The following is a 24,770-nucleotide window of genomic DNA, read 5'->3' as shown; positions in this document are numbered from 1 at the left end:
GAGTCTAACTCTAATGTCCACAGCGGCAGCCATCTTGGAAGGAGAGAATTTACGTGATCTGTGAAAACTATGTACAATTGCCCTATGCATCTCTCCTAACAATAAGGGTGCCAAACATTCACCCAATGGGGTCTGGTAACAGTCTTTGCCCTCCTTGTTGGCTTGACACCTGATATGGCAGCAATTCGCAAAACCCTGACAGTACCCCCTCTCAAGGACCGATTCATCGGTCCTGGTTTGTTGGGATATCGGGTATGAAATCTTTTAATCAGGCGAGGAGCATGAATGTGGGAAACAGGTTCCCAAGATCTTTCTTCAGGACCATAACCTTTCCAGTCCACTAGATAGCACAAGGTACCTTTTCTGAATTTAGAGTCTAGAATATCCTGAACCTCATATTCTGTATTCCCAGAAATTTGAAGAGGATCTGGTGGCTTTACAAGTCTCAAATTTGGCTTAATCTTTTTCAGCAGGGATACATGAAACACTGGATGGATACCCACTTGCGCCGGCAGTTTCAGTCTCACAGTAACAGGACCCAGGACCTTGTCTATCGCATAAGGACCCACAAACCTAGGTTGGAACTTCCTATTACCCTTCAGGCGTAAATTCTTTGTAGATAACCACACTTGGTCTCCCACTCGATATTGAGGAGCAGGTTGTCTATGTTTATCTGCACACTTTTTATAATTCTGTTTGGCTCTAATCAAGTTTTTCTCAGCAGATTTATGCAAAGTAGCCATATCAGACAACAAGGTATTTACAGCAGGGACTTCCAAATTTTCTTGGGTAAGAAATGGATTTGGATGACGACCCGAGTTCAAGTAAAAAGGGGAGTAGCCAGTAGACTCACTCCTGGCATTATTACAAGCGAACTCAGCCATCCACAATCGATCTGCCCATTCCCCTCCCTGATCTATGAGCAACAGACGAAGATACTGTTCCAATTCTTGATTCATACGTTCAGTCTGACCATCAGATTCGGGATGATAGCTAGTGGACAACCTACTCTCCACTCCCAATCCCTTTAAAAAAGCTTGCCAAAACCGAGAGACGAACTGAGGTCCTCGGTCCGAAATCACCACCTTAGGAACCCCATGCAGCTTGACAAGGTTTTCACTAAAGGCTCGTGCTAACTCTGGAGCAGTTGGAACACCTGACAAGGCAACAAAATGGCTCATTTTAGTGAATGTGTCCACCATGACTAATATGGTATCAAACCCCCTACTAACCGGCAAATCCACTATCAAATCCATAGAGATGGTGTGCCAAGGGTGAGTAGGAGTGGGTAAAGGTTGGAGTAGTCCCTGAGGGGCTTGCCGGCTGGGCTTACCTCTAGCACAAAGAGAACATGACTGAACATATTGTTTGACATGAGAAGACAACCCAGGCCACCAAAAATATCGCTGCACCAAATCCAAGGTCTTGGAAATTCCTTTATGACCTGCCAAAGGATGGTCATGACAATTCTTTAAAGCTTCTTGCTGCAATGCTCTGGTAGGGAGATATAAGGCCTCCTTGTAGTAGGGCAATTGTTGGCGTATTTGTCTCTCTTGAGCACCTCGAACCCACTCTTGGATTTCGTTCGGGGACAAACTCTTCCGAACTTCTTCCTGAAAGTTGTCTAAGGAAAGGGTACAAACGAACTTCTCTTCAGGAATAATGGACTGAATTTCCACGGGATGTTCACTTTCCTCAGTATTCAAACGTGATAATGCATCTGCTTTACCATTCTTACTTCCGGGCCGATAGGTGAGCACGAAATCAAAGTCTGCAAAATAAAGGGACCATCTTAACTGACGTGGAGTCAAAGTTTTGGCAGATTTTAGAAATTGCAGATTTTTATGGTCTGTGAACACTGTGACAGTATGTTTCGCTCCCAACAGATAATGTCTCCAATCTTCAAACGAATCCTTTATAGCTAACAGTTCCTTTTCTGCAATGGTGTAGTTTAGCTCTGCTGAATTCAATTTCCTGGAGCGATAGGCTACCGGATGGAGTTGTCCTGTTTGTGCGTGCCTTTGAGAGAGGACTCCTCCAATCGCTTGATCAGATGCATCCGCCTCCACGTAAAAGGGTTCAGTTGGATCGGCATGCAACAATATAGGAGCAGAAATGAAAGTTTTCTTGAGCTTGCGAAACGCTTGTCCTGCCTCTAAGGACCACTCAAACTTAACACCTTTCTTCAGTAAACGAGTGATGGGAGAAATCAGTTGAGAAAAACCTTGAATAAATCGTCGGTAAAAATTCGCAAAACCCAAAAATCTTTGAATCTCTTTAACATTCCGTGGTTCAGGCCAGTTTTCAACAGCTTGCACCTTCCCCGGGTCCATAGTAACTCCTTGTGGCGAAAGGACAAAACCCAAAAATTCCACGGTATGAGCGTGAAATACACACTTCTCCAATTTCACAAACAAGTGATGTCTTTGTAATCTTTCCAACACCATTCTGACATGTTTGGGATGGTCTTGTACTTCCTTGGAGTAGATTAAAATGTCATCCAAATAAATGATAGCCACCTTGTCTAGCAGATCTCCCATGATATCGTTTATGAAGTGCTGGAATACTGCCGGAGCATTGCAGAGTCCGAATGGCATAACGCAATACTCAAAGAGTCCGAACTTAGTCCGAAAGGCAGTTTTCCATTCTTGACCTTCTTTCATGCGCACCAGATGATAGGCTCCACGTAAATCCAATTTTGTGAAAATTTGAGCCTCTTTGATTTGATCTAATAAAACTGAGATCAAGGGCAAAGGATAGCGATTCTTGACAGTAATTTGATTCAAGGCTCGATAATCTATACAGGTTCTTAGACTTCCTTCTTGCTTCTTTGGAATGAAAAAGAGCGGCGAGGATACTGGTGACTGAGATGGCCTAATAAACCCATTGGCCAAATAACGATCCAGATATTCCTTTAAATGAGCGTTCTCTGCTTCTGTTAACGCATAAATTCGGCTGCAAGGTAAGACAGCTCCAGGTACAAGGTCGATGGTACAGTCGTAAGGCCGATGTGGAGGTAGCAATTCAGCTTCTTGTTCACTAAAAACTGTAGCATATTCCCGATATTCAGAAGGAATCTCTCCAGAAGAGATTGCACACACAAACTGTCCTCCAAATGAAAGCAATGATGCTTGTGACGGTGTTTCCGACTCTTCTTCTCTCCCAAAGCAATGTTCCAAACAAAAATTAGAATTCATGCACACTGTTCGATTCTCCCAATCAATGGACGGGTTATGGATTGACAACCAGGGTAATCCAAGAATTAATTGAAACTGCGGTGCATCGATCAAATTAAATTGTAAAACCTCCTTATGCCCATTGTTCTGAACCAATTCCAATTCTTCCGTATGACTAATGATCGGTCCAGAAGACAGATTGGTACCGTCCACTGCTCGAACAGGTTCTTGTCTTTCTTTCCGAATAGCCTGAATACCCATGCGTTGAGCATATTTGATATCACAGAAATTTCCTTTGGCACCAGAATCCAACATGATAGCCACTCCAAAAATCTGATGTTCTCTGAATTTAAGAGTCATATGCAGAATTACATGAGGGATATTCGACTGCAAAGTGTTAAGGATAGAATGAGAATCTGGAGTCGTCTTGGACTCTTGTACCACCAGTGCGGCTCCATTTACTGATGGCTCCCCCCGTTTCCCGGCGGAGACGTCTTCGGGCGCTTCGGACATTCCTTCACAAAATGTCCCGGGCTTCCACAATACAAGCACTGCTTCTTCTGCCGTCTCTGTTCCTTTTCTTCTTTGCTCAAAGGCCCGCGAACAACACCAATTTGCATCGGTTCCGGATCACTACTTCCACCTGCACTCTTCTCAAACTTGGCACGATCAAAACGAGGGAAATTTACTCTCCAATCCTTGCGCTTCTCTCCCTTTCGTTCGGAATGGCGAAAATCTAATTCCAACACCAAATCGACCAAAGCCGATAGTTCCGTGGGTCGATTGGGTACTTGTGCCAAAATATCTTTAATTTCATCCCTTAGCCCACGATAAAATAATGCTGCTCGTTTTTCTTCTGGCCAATTGGTTTCCAAAATTAACTTGTTAAACTGTGTTAAATAGGTAATGAGGTCTTTAGATCCTTGCCTTAATTCCAACAGTTCGTTGTCGGTGGCCTGAGAAATCCTTCTCCTGTCAAAAATACGTAAAAACTCAGTCTTGAACTTTTCAAAGTCACACAATACGGGATCATCTCCACTCACTAGAGGCATAGCCCAATTTGCCGCATCACCACTTAAATATGAAAGAATAAAGGCCACCCTGGATTGTGCGTCTGGAAATAACGTGGGACGACACATAAAATGGAGGGAACATTGAGTTAAAAAAAGTTGTGCCTTTTGAGGGTCCCCCGAAAACCTCTCAGGTGCCGCTAATGGAATCAGCGGCGATACAGAATGTATTACTTGTGTGACTGACTTGGCATCTGGAACCGTGGTACTACTACTAGGCCGAGGGGAACTAAGGACAGGATTTCCTAAAACCAACCCCTCTACTTTCTGAGCCAACGTTTTAGTCTCTTGACGGGAGGCTACCAGTTCTACCTTTAAACTTTGATTCTCTTCCCGCACTGCACCTATCTCCCTTTGAATTCCTATCAAAATTGTTCCTAACTCTTTTAAATCTAACCCTTCCGCCATCCTGCTCAGGTGAGACAATATCTTGGGCACTTCAATCTGTCACGAAGGCCTGAAGTCCTCTCACAGGAGCAGTTCAGAAGCTGTACCCAATCACCCCTCCACCAGTGACCCCGCCTGACAGGCAACGCCACTAGCAGAAGGGAAAAGGGGAAGTGGAAAAGAAAAGAGACAACTTGAAATCTTCTGCCACCCTTCAGACTGCGCTATGTAGGAAGTCTTGCTGTCTGTACTTCTCGGGTGCCTAATACACAGAAGGGGAGAGAACATAAACAACTACCCACCTTTTAACTGTACACTCTTATAAATAATAACCAAACTTGTCCTACCAGAATATCCCAAGTTATTGCCCCTCTTCTAATGGAGATTCGTTATGCTGCCTAATACTCTTATCTGAAAGAAATAGGCTCTACGTTACTATTGCTCTTGCTTAAATTACCTCCCTCCCTCTATGGAGTTCTTTGTTACCTTGAGAGTATCCTGCAAGTCTTTAATTGGGGTTCTGTTGGAGAAAGCTGGTAAGAAACCTTGTCTTTGCTGCAAACTGTGTTTTCAATCCGTAGCGCGCAAAAAGGTACCAGGTAAGGAGAAAGGGGGGGGAAGGAAGAAGCGAGGAAAAGCGCAAGAGGGATTGCGAAGTCTTACTTGCAGCAAGGCATGTGTAAATTCAGTTTAGGTTTGCTTACTACTCTTTTGTTGATGATACTCGTGGAAATGTTCCAACGCTCTTGTGGGTGCTCTCCGTCGTAGTTACTCTCTGAGGTACTCGACACTTCGTTGCGCTGGACTCTGCTTATGAACTCTGACTTCACCGCTGACGAAGGTCTAACTGAAGATACTGAATCTCTGCTGTCATAAACTGCGGTCCTTAAACTATGGAGACAAACGTAATTCTCGCTACGCTAGTCTTTCTGTTCTCTAGACCTTAACTACACTCTGGATACTTTAATTAGGAAGCCGCTATTAGTTTTCCTAAACTCCTGTCACGACTACAGACACGGAGCAAGGAATTCAGCGACCGCCTCAGGAAACAAACAGTTGAAGTGCGCAGATTCAAAGCTGCGCGCGGGGCTCATTGACTAGACCTGACGCTGCTTTGAGTCTAACTCTAATGTCCACAGCGGCAGCCATCTTGGAAGGAGAGAATTTACGTGATCTGTGAAAACTATGTACAATTGCCCTATGCATCTCTCCTAACAATAAGGGTGCCAAACATTCACCCAATGGGGTCTGGTAACAGTCTTTGCCCTCCTTGTTGGCTTGACACCTGATATGGCAGCAATTCGCAAAACCCTGACACCTCCGGGCCTCCAAGCAAACCTGCCGAAAGGTGGAGAAGATCTGGCTCCGTGAACGAACACTTGACAGCCACGCAGCCCACAAGAACTACACCCGCAGACACCATCACCTCATCATATCCACAAAATGGGCCTCCTTCAAAGACCGCCTAAACAACAATGCACACAACAGCAAAGTGCTCTTCAACATCGTGAAGGAACTCTCCAACCCCAGCTCCAACCCCAACAACGTCCCACCCTCGCAAGACCTGTGCGACTCGCTGTCCACCTTCTTCCACAGCAAGATCGCAGACATCCATGACAGCTTCAATGCCACGGCCGAACCGACAACCACTGAGACCTCCACCCCCACGACCACCATCCGCACCAACTGCCTGCTCTCCTGAACCAACATCACGACGACGACACCATCAAGATCATGAACACCATCAACTCCGGATCTCCGTCAGACCCATGCCCACAACACATCTTCAACAAAGCCAGCACATCCATTGCACCCCATCTCTGGAAAGTCATCAATTCCTCCTTCGAGACAGCAACCTTCCCGAAGAGCTGGAAGCACGCCAAGATCAACGCCTTACTCAAGAAACCCAAGGCGGACCCCAAGGACCTCAAGAACTTCGAGCCCATCTCCCTGCTCCAGTTCCCGGCAAAGGTTATCGAGAAGACTGTCAATGAACAACTGACCCGCTACCTCAAGGAGAACAACATCCTGGACTCTTCCCAGTCCGGGTTCCGCAGCAACCATAGCACCGAGACTGCCCTCATCGCCACCACCTATGACATCAAATCCCTGCTGGACAACTGAGAAAAGGCGGGCCTCATCCTCCTGGACCTGTCAGTCGCCTTTGACATGGTCTGCCACCACACACTACGAACACGCCTCCACAACACCGGGATCCAAGAGAAGGCCCTGGACTGGACCACCTCCTTCCTCTTTGGCAGAACACAGAGCATACGCCTTCCCCCTTCCGCTCCAAAGCCACCGAGATCATCTGTGGGGTACCCCAGGGCTCATCCCTCAGTCCAACTCTGTTTAACATCTACATGGCACTGCTCGCCCACGTCGCCTGTCGCACGACCTCAACATCATCTCCTACGCCGATGACACCCAGCTGATCCTATCCCTCACCAAGGACCCCCACACTGCCAAAACTAACCTTCACGAAGGGATGAAAACCGTCGCTGAATGGATGAGGAACAGCCGACTGAAGCTGAACTTGGACAAGACGGAGGGCCTCATCCTCGGATTCACCCCTTCGGCCTGGGATGACTCCTGATGGCCAACCACACTGGGAACCGCTCCAACACCCACCGACCACGCACGCAACCTAGGGGTCATCCTCGACTCCACCCTCTCCATGACTAAACAAGTCAACGCCATCTCCTCCTCCTGCTTCAACACCCTCCGCATGTTCCGCAGGATCTACAACTGGATCCCCACTGAAACGAGAAGAACGGTCACCCAGGCCCTCGTCAGCAGCAGATTGGACTACGGAAACGACCTCTACGCAGGAGCCTCGGCCAAACTCCTGAGGCGGCTTCAACGCATCCAGAACGCCTCTGCATGCCTGATCCTCGACATCCCTCGCCGCAGCAACATCACATCCCACCTAAGAGACCTGCACTGGCTCCCGGTCAACAAGATGATAGCCTTCAAGCTCCCCACCCATGCACACAAGGCACTCCACAACACCGGACCAACGTACCTCAACAGACGACTCAGCTTCTACACCCCCACCCGCCAGCTCCACTCTGCTGACCTCGCCCTCGCCACAGTCCCCCGCTTCCGAAGAGCAACCTCCGGCGGCAGATCATTCTCCTACCTCGCCGCCAAGACCTGGAACACCCTCCCCATCCACCTACGGCAGACCCAAGACCTGCTGACCTTCAGAAAACTCCTCAAGACCTGGCTTTTCGAGCAGTAGCAGCATTCCCAACCCCAGCGCCTTGAGACCCTCACTGGTGAGTAGTGCGCTTTAAGTCAAGTCAGTCAAAAACCACTTTATTCGATTTAGTTAAAAATCATAAAAGCATACTACGGCAAATAAACAAATCGGATACATGTTAAAATTTACATACAATACAATATATAAAAACAGTAAAATGGGTCAGGTTAAAAGAAGTCATCATGTGCAAAAAAGCGAAAAATACCACATTCCTCATAGTCCCCATAATATGACTCATAGTTTCATCTAAAAAGGGGTCAGATTATAAAGGAGATCATCATGTGCAAAAAAGCAAAATATACCACGTTCATCAAAGTCACCAAAGGATAAATCATAATTTCCTCTTCCTGATTCGTACAGCAGCTACAAGGTAATTTGCTACGCTGAACATCACCAAGGGCGTATCTAGCATTTGCAAGTACAGTAAAGCTGGTTTCGCTTGCATAAAAGCTTTCTCTTTCAACAGAGGTATCAAATACTTCTTCCTTGGGACGTTATAGAGGGGGCAAAACAACATATGGTGCATATTATCTTGAATAGAAAAATTGTCACATTTACATACAGGTGCGTCCTCCGGCTTAAACCAGCCCTGTCTGTCACAGAGTACCAAGTAAATCTGGTTAAAACGGAACTTAACCAGGAGCCACCTGTGAAACGGAATGTTAACTAGGGTAAGATATGGTTGAATTGCCGGACAAATAATTGTCATATAATGTGCTCTAACCGTAGGTTTTGTTAACTGGAGTTGCTCTCTCTCCAGGATCTTGAGCTTGTAAAAGTTTTCCTTAACCCAAGCTAAGTCTGCTTTTTTTAGATCCAGCGGGGAGGAGAAAATCTCCGGGCGTCCAAGTTCTGTTGAGCACTTTTTGATATATGACAGCCAGGCAATATCTTTGTGTTTGTCAAGTTTTAAACAATCCATCAGAATTTTGTGGTTAAGACCTAGGTTATTATTAATCCAGACCCTAATCCACAAAAGAATGGGTGCCATGGAAAGGATATCAGTAATGTACCCTACTCCAAGCTCCTGATGGACAGAAAAAGTGGCTGTTGACAGAGGGAGTCCTAACACAGAACAAAAAAACTTATTAACCTCTGTTTGAATGGTATCAGTTTTTACATAGCCCCAAACACCTGCTCCGTACCTAGCTATAGCCAATGATTTCGCCCTGTACAGTGCTAATAATGCACCACTTGGCTTCCCTCCAAGTCTCCTTGAGAAGCTCAAGATGGCATTAACAGAGCTCCTCACTGCTTTGGTTTTTGATGTTATCTGAGGAGACCAACTGCCCTTGTTGTCGAAAATTATGCCGAGGTAGGTGAAAACTTTAACATTAGTGATCACTTCCCCCTTACAATTAAAAGGTTTAGTATTATTTTTAGCAGCCCCAAAAACCATGACATGGGATTTAGAATTATTGACCACAAGTTCAAGAGAAGACATGAAGTCACTAAATGTATCCAAGAGTCTCTGGAGGCCAAGATGTGTCCTGGCTATTAAGGCGGCATCATCCGCGTACAGGAGCACTGGGATGTTAATGTCTCCTGCACGTGGTGTATCCGCAGAAGCAGCCAAAAGTTTCTTTTCCAGAGAATTTATATACAAGGTGAACAGCATAGGGGCGAGGATGCAGCCTTGCCGCACACCCCTGCCTGATTTAAACCAAGCTGTACGATGTCCCTCTTGATCCATTCTAATGGAGGCCTTTAAGTCCTTGTGCAATTCAGCTAAAAAATAGACCAGAGGGGGATCCAAACCCATTTTTAATAACATGGCCCACAGCTTCGCTCTGTTTACTAAGTCAAAAGCTGTGGATAAATCCATGTAAGCAACAAAGATTGTCCCCTTTTTTGCCTTTGTATATTTGGAAATTAACATGTGCAGATTTAGGCATTGGTCCTCTGTCCCTCTTCCTTTCCGGAAACCATACTGGGCGTTGGACAAAATGTCATTTTCTAATGTCCATTTATCAATTTTAACCAACAATACTTTACCCAGGATTTTCATAGAAGAATCCAACAAGGAAATAGGGCGGTAACATTTGGGGTCACTTCTTAAACCTTTTTTGAAAATTGGGACAATGATTGAGCACGTCCAGGTATTAGGGAAACCCCCTACAAGTACATGATTAAACACATTCCTCAATATCATGGCCCACATATCCGGGTTTGATTTGTAAAAATCTAGAGGAACACCATCGGGTCCCGGGGCTTTACTCTTGGCAGAGCCAATTATCGCAGTCTTGACTTCAGTTTCATTAAAATCTAGATTTAGTTGCATGTCAGAATAACAGGGTATATGGAATGTTTCATAAGCTTGATTACTCCCATAGATGGCTGAGAAATGTTTAAGCCACTCTAATTCTGGTATATTTACCTCAAGGTCTAGATTGCATGATTGGGCAAATAAGGGATTATTTATTATAGACCAGAATTTAGAACTATTTTTAAGGGTAGTTGAATCCATTAAAGCATCCCAGGCTTCTTCTTTTGCGGCTTTTTTACGTGTTTTTACCGCCTCAGAGTATTTTTTCCTTAACTGTGCTACCTCTAGCTTATTTCTAGGAGAATGTTTGAGCGCTGCCAACAGTGCAGAGTGGGCTTTCGAACAAGCATGGTCGAACCAACCAGAGACTGGGGCAGGTCCCCCCTTTGGGCTAAGTGTAAGTTCTTCTTCCACCTTAGAACAGATAGCCTCAAAGGCGGCGACTATCTCTTTACCCCCCCTTTCCGGGTCTCTACAAATCTGTAGTTCCACCATCATGTCTTGTTCGATAAGGTTTAAAAAATCATTTGGGCAAACTTTAGACCATTTTAATCGCCTCCCTTGATCTTTGCTCTTAACATTCTTCACAGAAGTGACCAACAAAGCCCTTTTGAGCAGTCCAAGCGACCCATCCAGAATTAAACACACCGGGTTGTGGTCACTAAAACCACTTTCAATAGCATTATAGAAATGAACATAATGGTGGAGTCCTGGGGATAGAAAAATTTAATCAATAATGGATTCACTACCCCTCGCATTATATGTGGCCACACGATCTTTCAGATCTGAAAAACCCGGTTCAAATAAATCATTTACAGATAAAAGATATTCCAAAGCTGATCCCTTCAGATTATGCTCAAAATGAGGGGGACTCGTAAGATCAGGCCCATTAAAGTCTTTAATCTGACAATGCAAACTGCATAGATGAACATTAAAATCGCCCATTAAAATGATCTGAACAAAAGTGGTTTGTTTTGACATGTAATCAGCTAAGAACATATTTAAACTTTCTAAAACGAAATTTGGGGGTCCACCCAGCAAGGAGTTGTAACAATTAATTAAGACAAGCTTATTTTTGTCTGGCTGAAGGATTTCTAGAAACTGGAAATGATGTGACGAACTAGTCAGTTCCCTCACACTTCCAGCTATATTAAGTGAAACCAGTAACATCAAGCCACCTTTGTCCCTTCCCACTGTGGTACACTGAGCTTTGACGAAAAATGACGAATAACCGTCCAGCCAGAAAGTATTTTCCCGTGCCCATGTTTCCTGCATGGCAACTATATCATATTCTTTTAGCATACCCAGCCAGATTGGGTCATTTTGTTTAGCACGTAGACCCGCAATATTCCAGGACAAGATCTTAACTTTTCTATTACCTAACTCTGTTGTAACTTCCCCTTCATTAGATGTAATGATACCTGGGGTAATAGTAATAGCATTGTCTACTTGAGCATTAGCTAACAGATTCGTCTGGTGGGGCTCTAGTCAGTCCATATTTGCCTGGTTAGCGAGAGCCGCAAATCTATTTGTAAGGGGCAAGTTATCTATGTGCGTATTCATTGTAGAAGTAACTGCGCCAGCGGCCCTTGGTTTCTTTGTCACCCATTCATACCCTTGGTGTGGAGAAAATTGTCTACTCTCTACCCCACAGTTGTTATTTTGCAACGGCCTACTGTGCCCTCCTCCCGCTGTCAGAAGAACAGGTGGATAAAAGAAACCCAGGGGCATGGCGCGCACACCCTTACCTAAAGGATCCAACGGGGAAGCATCCCAAAAAAGACGACTAATGACATCACGAGATTTAAAATTAACTATAACACAGTCTCCTGCCACACATTTCTTAGTTTTCCCCACCCAATTGACCCTTCTACACATCAAGATATTAGCTGCGATGTTACTTTCCCCCGAACAGTTCGCATTACACCATCTTTCCGTGTGATTAAGCAGCGTTTCATGTTGTTCCACCTCCCCTGCATCTAATTTGGGCACATTTACCAATACTGCTACAAAGGGAGTTGAATCGGGGGGCAAGTGCACTGGAGGTACCCTACCCACCCGCTCTCCCGGAATACCTCGTGGCTTTTCCAATAAAACACGGTTTGGCGCTGTTTGCGGCAGAGGCATATATCTACCATTGACAACTTTCCCAATGCTTGACACAAGGTCTGCAACGGGTGTATTTATAGCGGGGACAATAGGCGGGTCGATGTCTATAGGGGCAGAAACCTGTGGAGCATGAATACAAGTCAAATTTTGTGGTGGCATTATAGGGGGCTGTTTATCTAAGAACTCATTAATGCGTTCACATTTATTGAGCAAAGTATTAACACAGTCCTTCAGAGTCTCAGTTATATCTGTTGCGATCTGGATTAAGGCAGATTCAAGTCTCTCAGAGAAAAGTTTTTCCAGAAGAGACGAGAGGCCCTCCTCAGTAATATAGATGGCATTCTGATCCCTGGGCTGGGAAACGACCATGTTTTCAATAAGACCCATGTCTATAGCAGGTACAACAGTAACTGGGAACTCCGGGAAAGGTAATGTTGTGGGGGACTGCACCACATTAGGACGACATGAGTCAATAATAATCGTCGGCTCCAGTGGAACACAAGTGGAAGGCAAAGTATTCATAGAACATGAGTCTGCTGATGTAGTTTCCAGACCCAACGCACGTTCTGAGACCTTTATCTGGGTTGTTAGTTCGTCAACTTTGGACGTCAAGTATGTAATTATACTTGTAGTGTACTTGGGCACCTTGGCCTTAGCTTCGCCCAATACTGGAGTTACTAATTTGCGCTTACCCATGATGATAGAGCTGTGGCCCGTCCCGTCCCTGGTCGTCCTTGGACGGCCTTAGACGGCCCGCCCTCTGCCCGGGCTCCGCCCGGCGACGCCCGCGCGCGTCCGCGAGGCGGAGGTAGCCGTCTCCTTTTGTGCGCCTCCTGGCGCTGTCCACAGGAAGTGGGCGGTGCAGTGACAGTGGACCAGGCAAGCTGGGAGTTGTGGTCCGCTCCTCTCCGCGGCCACAACGTCAGGGACCCAGCAGTATCAAGGCAGCTCGGCGTCTGGACGGTGTCAGGTCACTGGGGCAGCGAGACCCCTCAGCAGCCGGTCGGCAAACAGGTGAGACCCCCGCTCTGCTCCGGGAGCCGTCTCCTTTTGTGCGCCTCCTGGCGCTGTCCACAGGAAGTGGGCGGTGCAGTGACAGTGGACCAGGCAAGCTGGGAGTTGTGGTCCGCTCCTCTCCGCGGCCACAACATCAGGGACCCAGCAGTATCAAGGCAGCTCGGCGTCTGGACGGTGTCAGGTCACTGGGGCAGCGAGACCCCTCAGCAGCCGGTCGGCAAACAGGTGAGACCCCCGCTCTGCTCCGGGAGCCGTCTCCTTTTGTGCGCCTCCTGGCGCTGTCCACAGGAAGTGGGCGGTGCAGTGACAGTGGACCAGGCAAGCTGGGAGTTGTGGTCCGCTCCTCTCCGCGGCCACAACGTCAGGGACCCAGCAGTATCAAGGCAGCTCGGCGTCTGGACGGTGTCAGGTCACTGGGGCAGCGAGACCCCTCAGCAGCCGGTCGGCAAACAGCTGAGACCCCCGCTCTGCTCCGGGAGCCGTCTCCTTTTGTGCGCCTCCTGGCGCTGTCCACAGGAAGTGGCGGTGCAGTGACAGTGGACCAGGCAAGCTGGGAGTTGTGGTCCGCTCCTCTCCGCGGCCACAACGTCAGGGACCCAGCAGTATCAAGGCAGCTCGGCGTCTGGACGGTGTCAGGTCACTGGGGCAGCGAGACCCCTCAGCAGCCGGTCGGCAAACAGGTGAGACCTTTACAAATGATATGATTGATTGATTAGGTCGAGCCTAAGGGCAGTGCGCATGCGCTGCTCGCTCTCTGAGGCATGCTGTATTGGAGTATGCTATTGAAGCCCCTCCCACTCTCCGCCCATATTTGTCATTGGCTTATGTCATTGCCCTTTGTAAAGTCTGGCTTCTGATTTGTAGATAGGCTTGTTAGTCCCTCCTTAGTACCACCTTGCCTTTGATGGAGCGAGATAGAAAACAAAATTTTGTTTAAACTCGCAAAGTCACATTTCCATAACATGAATAAAATTATTAATGATTTGTGATATGTCGTGCTAATACAACTTAGATTAAACTTTACACGTGGGGGGACTAACATGTGTGCTCATAAACGTGCATAAATGTTGCATCTTTTTGTTCGTGCAAAATAATAAAATAATTTATTGTTTTCGTTTTTGTCATTACTAATTGCTGCAAACTTAAAAGAAGCATGTGCTTGTTTTGCTTTTCCTTGTCTGTGTGATGTCATTTCTACTATTCTAGGTGCATATGGGTCTCTTGGAAAAACGGAGACTGGTAAATATAAACGCTGCTTTATTTGTTTGCAATGGCTAGGTAACATTTTGATTAATCGGGTGGGTTAATTAATTAGTAAACCATGGGGTGGATACAGAATCGACTTTATTTCTTACATTAATACTTTTCTTGTGTTTGTTTTATACTAGAAAACATAAGTTGCCTGCTTTTGGGCCTAGTCATTTGAACCGCAGAAAAAGAGCTGACATATAATTCTGCAGAAAGTCACGAGACGCCCATTCTGAATTAAAACGTTTATTGAAGCTGCATTCACAAAGCAAAAACTGATGAGCTGACATCATTCTGTCGGACATGGCCAAGGTCGAAAGTGAACATTTTGTCAATCCTTAACTTGGCATCCGCGGAAGTATAATGAAAGTCAATGGACGCTGCGAGAATGACTTAATACATTTGTTGCAACATGAGGAAGCTTCTGGCTTCACGTGGAAGGAACAATGGTCTCTATGAAATATGATTTAGTGGAACTTTTTGATAACTGGGTGACATGTCACTTGTCACTCTCAGCCAATGGGACGTCGAAGATTTCTGAAAACTTTCCTTTGCTTAGTTCAAGTTAGCGTAGAAAGGTATAAAAAGTCATGCCCTTAGGGATGGGCTGGCTGCTGCTTTCTGACTTTCCGATGAGGGTGATGTGCTGCTGGACTTTGCGTGGAGCACGTAAGAATCCTCAAAGAACTTTACTTTAATTTCTATCTATTTAGCTTAGTTAGGGAATTAGGTTTTAGAAATGCTAAACTTTATATATTTTCTTTAAATTGTTTCAATTGCTCAAATAGTAATTTTCTCATATTTCATTATAATCATGCTTGCATTATTGCTAATAATTTTCATTCATAAAACTTTCAACTTATATACCATAATTTAGTAAATAAATTCTTACTTTTGACAAACAAGCTGGTCTTGGTTATTCAGAAGTGTAGGTTACTATTAGCTAGATCACGTCGCCTATGGTGGTCATTTAAATGGTTGGGTTTTATTCTAATGACAATATTCTTTCTGCAAATGTATAAATATGTATATAGTTTGTAGATAATGTGTATATAGATTTATTCTGACCACCTGATTCAGTAGGCCCAAAATATATCAGGTTTATAAATGGGTCCATATTTAGTTTAGAATTTTGTTTATAGGTTATGAAGTTGGGTAGCGTTGTTTATGATATATTTTCTATAGCCCGCTGGATCAATTCTCTGGTAGCAGAAATTGATGGTTGCTAAGCGGTAACCAAGGTAATATGTTGGTTGCTAAGGGTTGCGTTATGGTATGGAAATAGGATCGATGTTTTAACACTTGTTGAGTTCGTTTTTCGTGCTATCTGTAAGCTATACCGGTATAGATTGTGTGGCGAGAAATTAGTCACGCAAGCCATCTGTTCTGTTTGTAGTGATATCGCCGAGTATCACAAGAGGTATCGCCGTGTACCATAGTGTTGTCGCCGAGCAACACAGTTTTAGGGCTAGGTCTGAATCTTGTATAGTGAGGGTTTTCTAAGAAATTAAAGCAGCATGAGAATAGGGACAAAGCGCCTTCCATAAAACTCACTGTGATGAGAGTATTAGTTATATCCGAGCTTGAGTGAAGGGTAAAATTAACGTCGGTGCATGATTATCTATAAACAGGTTAGAGTCCTGTACGGGTACATGTTTCATATCTATAAACAGGTGAGAGCCCTGTACGGATAACGTCGTTATTTTGCTAACGGTGCATGATTTCTATAAACAGGTGAGAGTCCTGTACGGATTTCATGTGTGTTTGAATTTAGGGAATTTTCCGTGTAAAAGTGCGAGTTTGAATTGTATTTTATGTTCAAGTGGAACTCTTAGAACTTTCACTTCGCGGTGGGTTCAGAGCAAAGCGAGTTCATAATTATACTTGTTAGAAGGGTGGGGTAAGGTTACTCTACTGACAATTGAATATTATCCTTAGTGTGAATAGCGCCGCCTATTCCGAAGTGTGGATACTTGAATGTATGTAAACTATCCTAAATAGTGAAACGAACAGATGTTGTCTTTATAGTCATTGTTAAGAATTAATTTACACTGAAAAGTGTCCTTAAAATGGCGCTGTGAAAAGATTTTGTGAAGGAGGGGTAAGCGCCAGGAGTGAGAAGCGAGAAACCGCAGCTGCTGTGTACGTCACAGAGCCGCGCTGGGATTGGGTGACCTACGTCACAAGCTGTATTCTGATTGGCTCTTGAGTCTCTGACGGCCTGTGAGCTGATTGGTCGTTCGAAAAAACTCTAAATTTATTGGTTGAGCAGAAAAGTGACGTAGCTCAACTGTCATTGGCTTGTTGGTGTGTTTCGCGCACGGATTGGTTGTTTTGCGGAACATCCCGGAAATATTTTACGAACGATTTTGTGAATTAAATTTAACTTTTAAAAATGAGTTATCATTTTAAACATGTTGAGAAAAAGACAACATTATTTCAGAAATTTAAGAATTTATTTTCACCTGACAAGAAAATCGAAACGCGAGGTGGTAAACTACTTCATAAGTATAAAACACCTGCAGCGTATATGGAAGGTGAATACGGATATCATACTGTCTTATGGTTCGACAGTTGGAAACGCTATACTAAAAACGACGGTGTTTTAGCTTGGCCTGATGATGGTTCATTTAATGTAAGAGTTTTAAGAAACTTACGAGAGAAAATGAATGCTCTTGTTCCAAAACCGAGACCAACTCAATTTGAAGCTTTAGTTGAGTGGGAAGACGAGATGTATCAGTTACAAAGAGAAGCTAGTGGAATTAAAAGACCTTCTAAAAATCCATCTTGGAAAAGAGAAACTCATGAAGATAGATTGCGAATGTGGAGACAGGGAAACATGAGTGAAGGATTGTATTTAATTCATGAAATGGTAATGGGTTCTCCTACAGGGAAATCAATGGAAAGTGAATCTGAGGATGCAGTTATGGAAGAAATATATACAACTACTAGAAAGAATCAGCCTAATCAGCCTTTGAGACCTCCTAAATCATGGTCTACTCCGGTGGTTTCTACTGAAACTTCACCGAGTGCACCTCCAATTAGTGAAGCTCCTAAACTTTATCCAAATAATTGTGAAATCACCGAAACTCCTAGAAGATCAGAATTCGAGAATGCTCGAAATGAAGGTAGACATTTTACAATGACTCCAAGAGCAAGGGAACCTCCAAAAGATTATGCAAGAGAGACAAGAAATGTTGAAGATGTTGATTATAATGAATATTTAAGATCTAAAGAAGAATTAATTAAAAGAATGACAAAAGGCATGGAAGCTGTCACAGTTCCAGTAACAATTGGTCCTGTTCAGCCTGTATTTGATCAAAAGGATACAAACAAAAATGGATTAACTATTCCTTTAAATACAGAAATTCAAAAGGCTGCTGAAAAATTTTATTCAGATTTAACGGAATTAAACACTTCTAAATCAAGAATGCCTGATTTAACTTTTAATGAGGATTTATCTCCAAAAACACCAATGGGTGCTATATCAGATATAGGGAGTCCTGAAGTCAGGGTAACCACACCAAAACTTGATGTGGCCAAATTAAAAGCGAATATCGAAGAATTAATAATTGGAACAATTGGCCCAGATAGTTTAAATTACTATCGGGATGATGAACTACTATTCATTTGCAAAAGCATTCAGTGGAAAACGAAAAATAAATATGATCAATTAGAGGATCTAGCTGCAGAACTTGAAATCGATGTGAGTAAACAAAAGAATTTTGCAAAGCATTACAGATTAGACTTTTCAGAAAGTGACATTGAGAGTTTGAACTCAATGGGAAGAATAGTTCACATTAAAGATTTGATTGTCTATATCAAAAAGCTAGGAGAACTGAATAAATGGAGAGTAAAATGGACGAAAAGGAAGGAAGATGAAAGATTGGAAAAATTGTCAAAACAATTTCCAATGAGAGAAGTAGCAGGAGGAGGATATGTTCATATCCCGTGGTCGAGACAGGACATTCTGTTATTTACAAATGACTTTCCAAAATTGAGGGAAAAACCAGTCGAGTGGTACAGGCAAGTTGATAGATTTATCAAAGTGTCAAAAGTTCTGTGGATTGATTTAGATGGATTTTTTGACATTGTAGTTCCATCTGATCTTTGGACAGAATGCAAAATATCGATTAGTTGGCCAAAAACAGAACCTGAGCGAATTAAAGAAACAGGTGCCCCAAATCCACTTGTAATGGATTTCTATGAAAAAGTAATTGTTTGGATGAAAAACAAAATTCCACCCAAAGAAGTTGATTGGGTTAAAATAGAAAGAACAGAACAGGAAACAAAAGAATCAGTTCATTCTTTTTATGAAAGACTATTGTTAATCTTTAAACAATACAGTGGTTATGAAAAATTAGATGAAAAAGACATGAGTCATTTTGTCTATAGATTTGTTTATGGACTAAAACCTGAAATTGGAGAAATGATCAGAACTAGTATTGTCGGATGGCAATCACTATCTGTAGATGATATTCTAAGAAAAGCAAAATATTGTAGCGATGAAATAGAAGTAAAACAGAAGAAGTTGAAGGAGAAAGCCATGTGGGCTCAGGTAAAGGTGGCTGAGCAACAGATTGCCAGCATGGGAAATAAGAACACTAATTTTGTTCAAACTGGAAATACAAACCAGATACAAGGAAAGTTTAAAGGTAATAATTTCCCAAAGAAATTTAGCCCAAAGATAGAAGAGCTGAAACAAAGATTACCTTGTTTTAATTGTGGCGAAATTGGACATTGGAGGGACGAGTGTCCTCATCCTCCTAAAAACTTAAAGAATCCCTTATTGAATCCACAGATGCAGAATGGTGTTAACCTGCAGCAACAGCTACAGATGCAACAGGGGTTAAACGAATTTAATATTCAGCGACAGTTACAGCAACAGCAACAACAACAGGTGAATAATCGTCAAGACCAATTGCCACAACCACCTTTTCCGAATTGTGGGGGAGTTCAAAAATATAATCCAAACGTGGGATTTCAGGGAAGTGAACAGGTAATAAAACCACAAAAACAGCAAAAGCAGCAAAGGGTTCAAATGCAAAATGCTTCACAACAATTTTTATTAGCAGAAAGTCAAGACAGTGATTCTGATGATTATTGCTGACGGTGCCCGAGAGAGGAGGAAGAGTGTGTTGTTGGAGCCACTCTTGAGGTCGACCAGTCTGGTCCTTATGTAAACGGGAAAGTTAATGATGTAGACATCACTTTTCTAGTGGACACTGGTGCTACCCGTTCTACTGTTAGATCAGTGGAAATTGAAAACCTACCTCTCTCTGGGGATACCATCCAAGTTGTGGGAGTAAGTAATCAGCAAATTAAAACTGACTTAACTGATCCAGTACCAGTTGAAATTGGAAACTACAGAGATAAACACAGATTTGTGGTTTGTAATAGTAGTCCAGTAAATCTATTAGGTAGAGACATCCTATGTAAAATGAATTGTAGAATATATTGTTCTCCTGATGGAGTTGAGTTACAAACAATGGAGGAAGATGGTTTATACAGAATGACAATGATGATGATGGAAGCAGAAGAAACAAAATTGTTTCCTGCATTTGAAGAAAAGGATTTACCTGAAGAGCTAAAAGAAACAGTGAAATCTGAAATATGGGATTTTACTGGAAATGAGATGGGTCTGATGAAAAACGTAGATCCTGTAAAAATTACATTGAAACAGGGAATAGAATTTCCAAACACTCCACAATATAAAATGAAAACAGAAACAATTGAAGGTATTACACCTATAATTGAAAAATTAATCAAGCAAGGTGTATTAAAGGAAATGAAGAGTAGCTCTTGTAATTCACCAATTATGGGAGTTAAAAAGTCTAACGGAACATTTAGGATCGTACAAGATTTGAGAAAGGTTAATCAAATTGTCGTTCCATGTTGTCCTGTGGTTCCAAATCCAGCAGTAATTCTATTTCAGATTCCACATGATGCTGAATGGTATACAGTCATTGACCTTTGCAATGCATTCTTTACTGTTCCCTTACATCCAGACAGTTATGAAATCTTTGCTTTCAGATTCCAAGGTAAGACCCTTGGATGGACAAGAATCCCTCAGGGCTATACAGAAAGTCCTTCAATCTTTAACGAACTGTTAAAAAGATCATTAGAAGATTTAGACTTACCAGGTAGGTCTACGTTGGTGCAGTATATTGATGATTTGTTAATAGCTGCAAAGACAAGAGAAAATTGTGTAACAGACACAATAATTCTGTTAAATCGCCTTGCAAAAGAAGGACATAAAGTGTCCCCAGCAAAACTACAGTTTTGCAAACAAGAAGTAAAATATCTTGGTCACAGAATTGCAAAAGGAAAAAGACAAGTAACAATAGAGAGAATAAAAATGATTCAAGCAATGTTACCACCAAGAACACAAAGACAGGTCAGAATGTTCTTGGGAATGGTAGGTTACTGTCGACAATGGATAAGTGGATTTTCAGTAATTGCAAAACCACTACAAAGACTGACCAAATCAGATGTAAAGGATCCAATTATTCTCAATGATGCTGAGATGGAATCTTTTGAGAACCTGAAAAAGAGCTTATGCCAAGCTCCTGCTCTAGGTATGCCAAATTATGAGAAAGATTTTGAACTGTATTGCAGTGAGAGAGAAGGATGTGCATTATCTGTGTTAATACAGAGACATGGAAATTTAAAGAAACCTATTGCATACTTCTCTGCAGTTCTTGATCCAATTGCAAAAGCATTACCAGGTTGTTTGAAAGCAGTTGCAGCTACAAGTATCAGCCTCGAACAAAGTGAAGGAATCATTATGGGATTTCCTGTGAAAGTTTTTGTGCCTCATTCAGTTGAAATATTACTGACAAGAGGTAAGACTCAACATTTAACAAGTAGCAGATTGACAAAGTATGAGAAAATCATACTGGGAGCAGATAATGTTTCGATTTCAAGATGTTTGAATCTGAATCCTTCTACATTACTGCCTGATTCTGAAATTGTTGACGACATTGAAACTGAACATGAATGTTTAGATGTCATGGAATTCTGCACTAAACCAAGAAAAGACATCAAAGACAGACCTTTGTCTGAATCGGATTTTGTCTACTTTGTAGATGGCTCATGCTTAAGATCCGAAGGAGGTGTCTTGAAAGCTTCATACTCAGTTTGTACAGTTGTAGATGTTGAAGAAGCATCATGTCTTGAAGGAGTTCGTTCAGCACAAGTAGCTGAATTGATTGCTTTAATTCGTGCATGTGAAATATCAAAGGATATAAGAGTTACCATCATTACTGATAGTCAGTATGGGTACGGAGTTGTACATGATTATGGACAACTCTGGTCACAGAGAGGATACATGACATCAACAGGATCACCAATTAAAAATGCAGTTTTCATTAGAAGATTAATTGAAGCAATACAATTGCCAAAAGAAATTGCCATTGTCAAATGTGCAGCACATACTAGAGGAACTGATTATATTTCCAAGGGAAATGCCTTCGCAGACGAAACAGCAAAGTACTGCGCAAGGAAAAATTATTCATACAATCGGGAGAGGAGTAAAGAAACTGATTCAAATTCATTAATGCTAACAACTGTTGTAGAAACATGGCATGAGATTAGAGATTTACAAAACGAAGCAGAAGATGATGAAAAAGACCTATGGTTAAGATCAGATTGTAGACCACGTGAAGAAGATGGAGTGTGGGTTTACAAAGATGGCAGAGTAGTCTTACCAAATTGTTTGATTGCTGACATGGCCAGATTATATCATGGTCCAGCACATCTAGGAAGAGATTCTATGGTCAGACTTTTTAGAGAAACATGGTTCAATACCAAATTTAGAACCATTGCTGAATCTTTTTGTCAAAGGTGTTTGTCATGCCAACAAATGAATCCAAACAGAAAATCAGTGGTGGGGACAGGAACAATTGGTCGAGAGGGTGGTCCCTTTACCAGGTTACAAATGGATTTCATTGAAATGCCTTTACACAACTGTTTGAAATATGTACTTGTAATTGTATGCTTATTTTCAAGATGGGTAGAGGCTTTCCCTACACGACATTGTGATTCAATTACAGTAGCAAAACTATTGCTCAGAGAAATCATCCCAAGGTACGGTTTTCCAGTCACTATTGAGAGTGATGGAGGAAGCCATTTTGATAACAAACTGATGAAGTTAATTTGTGAAGCTTTGAGCATTGAGCAGAAAATACACTGTGCATACAGACCAGAGGCATCAGGTGTAGTTGAACAAATAAATGGAACAATCAAAAACAGAATTGGAAAAATGTGTCTTGAGACAGGTATTAAGTGGACAGATGCTCTTCCACTTGTTTTAATGTCATTAAGAAGTACACCAGATAAAAAGACAGGTTTGAGTCCTCATGAAATTTTAATGGGAAGAGTTATGAGGCAAGCTTTTGTACCTGTAGGTAAACTGTTGAGCATAAATGACAGTGCAATTTTGGATTACTGTAAATGGTTATCTGATATGGTAACTTCTGTGTCTAATCAGGTGGGAACTGAAGCTCAATCAAATGAAAAAGTTTTGACTCATGATCTGAGACCTGGCGATTGGGTCAGAACGAAAGTACATCGGAGAAGGAATTGTCTAGCTCCTAGATGGCAGAAACCTAGACAGATAATCTTGATCACTACTAATGCTGTAAAGTGCAGAGGATTGAAACGTTGGATACATCCTAGTCATACTATTCCAGTACCAACTCCTGAGAGTTCTGATATTGAAAGTGATACCACAGATGATTCTGATTCTGAAGCAGAAGACAGAACAGAAGGTGAAGTAATTCCAGATTCTGAAGATCGACAAGAAAGTCGACATCTGGAAACTGTGCCAGTGAATGGAAATCTGACAAGAAAAGACTTAGAAATAATTGAAATAGATTCTGAAGGTGAAGAGAATCTGTTAAAAAGAAAGATAACTGAGGATTCGGTTGTCTCTATTGAAGACAAAGAAGCTGAACCAAAAGAAGTTTCAGACCAGGAGAGTATCGAAAGGCAGAGAACAAACTCTGAAGTAAGGAACAAAAATCCGAAATCTGGGAAGTTAGAGGTAATTGAGAAAGAGGAGGAGAAGGAATTACCGAGTACCAGTGATGGAAGACAAAGTGAAGTTCCTGAAGGAGTGAAATTGCCAAATAGAGAAGTTCCTGAGTCAATTGAAATTTCAGACTACGAAACTGAAGAAAGTGACGTGGAAGGTGGAAGTGAAAACGGAAAGAAAAGGACTTGGAAGTCAGAATCAAATAATTCTGAACCAAAGAAGAAGTACGTGAGAAAAGCAGACTACTGGCCAGGTGGAAGATTGAGAGTCAGATTGATCAAAAAGCCAATAGAACAAGTAGAGGAAATAAGTAGTCAAAAGAGTCCAGGAAAAGAAGTTGGAGTTGGAAGAAAAATTGAAGTGATATCGAGAAAAGGGAAGAGAATAATTAGACCAAATCAGAAATACAAGTCTCCTGAGTGGACTTACTTAGTAATTCCACCTGTTATTGACATATATGATAGTAGTGAAGAAGAAAACGAAATCCAAGAAATTAGTGACAATGATTGAAGTACAGAATTATTAAATTGGCAAAAGGCTGAAGAAATTTTGTTAGTTGACACAAGGTCGAAGAAAAACTGTTTAGTTGAAGAAAACTTATGTATGACATAAGGTCGAAGAAATCTTGTTTAGGGTTATAAAAGAAAAATATATTTTAAAAGGGGGGTGTATATAAATTTTAAAATTTATTTTTATTTTTGAGGCTAAAACTAACCTAAAATGCCTTATGTTAAGGAGAGCACTTCAAAGTGTTCTGTTTTTAAAAGATGCTGTAAGATGACTCTGGTATGTCTGCTCATTTTAGTTCTGCTCTGGTTGGTACTAGCTGTGATTATCCCTTTAGAAATGAATAGAGAATTACACAAAGTTAACATAACAAGCAAAGCTCTGGTTAGCCAAACTAAACATAGTACATCTGCAAAAGTTATTGATCATCAGCCTAACATTCATCAAGATAAATCAATAGGTGATTTTTCAAGTAATACATTCACAAAGCTATTGAGTGAATATGTGAAGGTAATGAATGCAAAAGACTGCTATGTCTGTGTTAAATTACCTGCTTCTGTTTCTGAGGGAGTAACATATAATATGCTTCCTCTCACTTATGCTGTAACATGTAGTGTATTAACTAGTTTATTTTATCAAACTGGACGTTTAGAATATTACTATTCAAATTATGATGAAATTTTTGCTA

The sequence above is a fragment of the Lissotriton helveticus genome, chromosome 8 (genome assembly GCF_964261635.1).
Source record: "Lissotriton helveticus chromosome 8, aLisHel1.1, whole genome shotgun sequence".
In the NCBI taxonomy this organism is placed as follows: domain Eukaryota; kingdom Metazoa; phylum Chordata; class Amphibia; order Caudata; family Salamandridae; genus Lissotriton; species Lissotriton helveticus.
The sequence above is the reverse complement of the archived record's forward strand: the minus strand, read 5'-3'. Positions refer to the sequence as shown.